We start from the raw sequence: 1,289 nt of genomic DNA, 5'->3' as shown, positions 1-1,289 counted from the left end.
TGTTGATCACACATGCTCTATAGAAAATTAAAAAATAATAGGGACCAGCAGCTGGCGAAATGACTACATTGATGGATTCCCATGTGGTCGACTGTGGTTTGAGTCCCAGACCTGGTGGCTTAAATTCAAGCTGGGTGCGTGTGCATGTGTGCCCAAGATCCCGAGAGGAGAAGGGGGGAGAAGGGATTGTGGCATGGCCATCCCCTCTGGTGGGTGATTTCTCCCTTTCTGTCTCGCTGCCTCTCTCTGTCTTTCTGGCGAGTGCACGTGCCCTATAGCAAAAACCTCTCAAAAAAAAAAAAAAAAAAGTAAAGCTTTTCCGGAGAGATTTCTGCTATAGGGTGTGTGCGGTCACCTAAGAGACAGAGAGAGAGAGATCACCCCCCGGGGGATGGGCACACTGCAGTCCCTCTCCACTCTCCTCCTGGGTTTCTGGGGATGCACACACACACTCAACGTGAGTTTCAAATTACCAGGTCCGGGAATCAAACCGCAGACAGCCATGTGGGAGAAAGCTACTTTTAATTAGGTGATTACAGATGGTTTTTCAGAAAAACCAGTGTTTGTGCCAAAGGAGGAAGGACGAAGAGGACTCAGAGAGAAGGCAGGTTAGAGGTGGGAAAGGGGTGCTGGACTGGGGAGGGGAGGGCCATGCTTAGGGCCCAAAGCAAGAAAGGGCTGAAGTCAATGGCTGAGGAGGTGATCCCTCCTCTTGAGCTGTAGTGGTGGGTGTGCAGGAACAGCTGTTCCTCGTCACAGGTATGGTAGTAGCTTGGCTAAGTGCTTACTGTACTGGAATTCTCTCTGGGAATGATATGCATGTTTTTTGGGAAAAATGTCTTTTTAAAAAAATGCTTTAGCGAAAAAAAATGTAGCATGCTTATCACCTAAATATTTTCCATTACTTCATTTTTGTAGCTTAAGTATTTTAGGAATATGATGTTTCCCCCCAAACATAAATACACATTTCCTTAAAAACAGAAATGACACTTTCCTGTATAACCATAAAACCATTATCAGACCTACCAAAATTAGTAATTCCTTAATATCATTTAACCCATTTGTACATTTCCCTCAGTCTTTCCTGACAAGGTCCATGTAATTCATCTGTTCTCTCATTCTTGAACAGCCCCCTCAACCCACCCTGTTTTCCATTAAGTTTTCTTGGTTGGAAATAGGGCTGTTGTCTTTATTGCCTCATCTTTTTTATTTTACTGTTCCTTCTTTCTCCTGCAAGCTGGAAATTAGATCTAAAGACTTGACTGCAGTTTGGTTATTTTTTTTTTTTA

This window comes from Tupaia chinensis, unplaced genomic scaffold (genome assembly GCF_000334495.1).
Source record: "Tupaia chinensis unplaced genomic scaffold, TupChi_1.0 Scaffold000066_1, whole genome shotgun sequence".
In the NCBI taxonomy this organism is placed as follows: domain Eukaryota; kingdom Metazoa; phylum Chordata; class Mammalia; order Scandentia; family Tupaiidae; genus Tupaia; species Tupaia belangeri.
Note: the sequence above shows the minus strand (reverse complement) of the source record.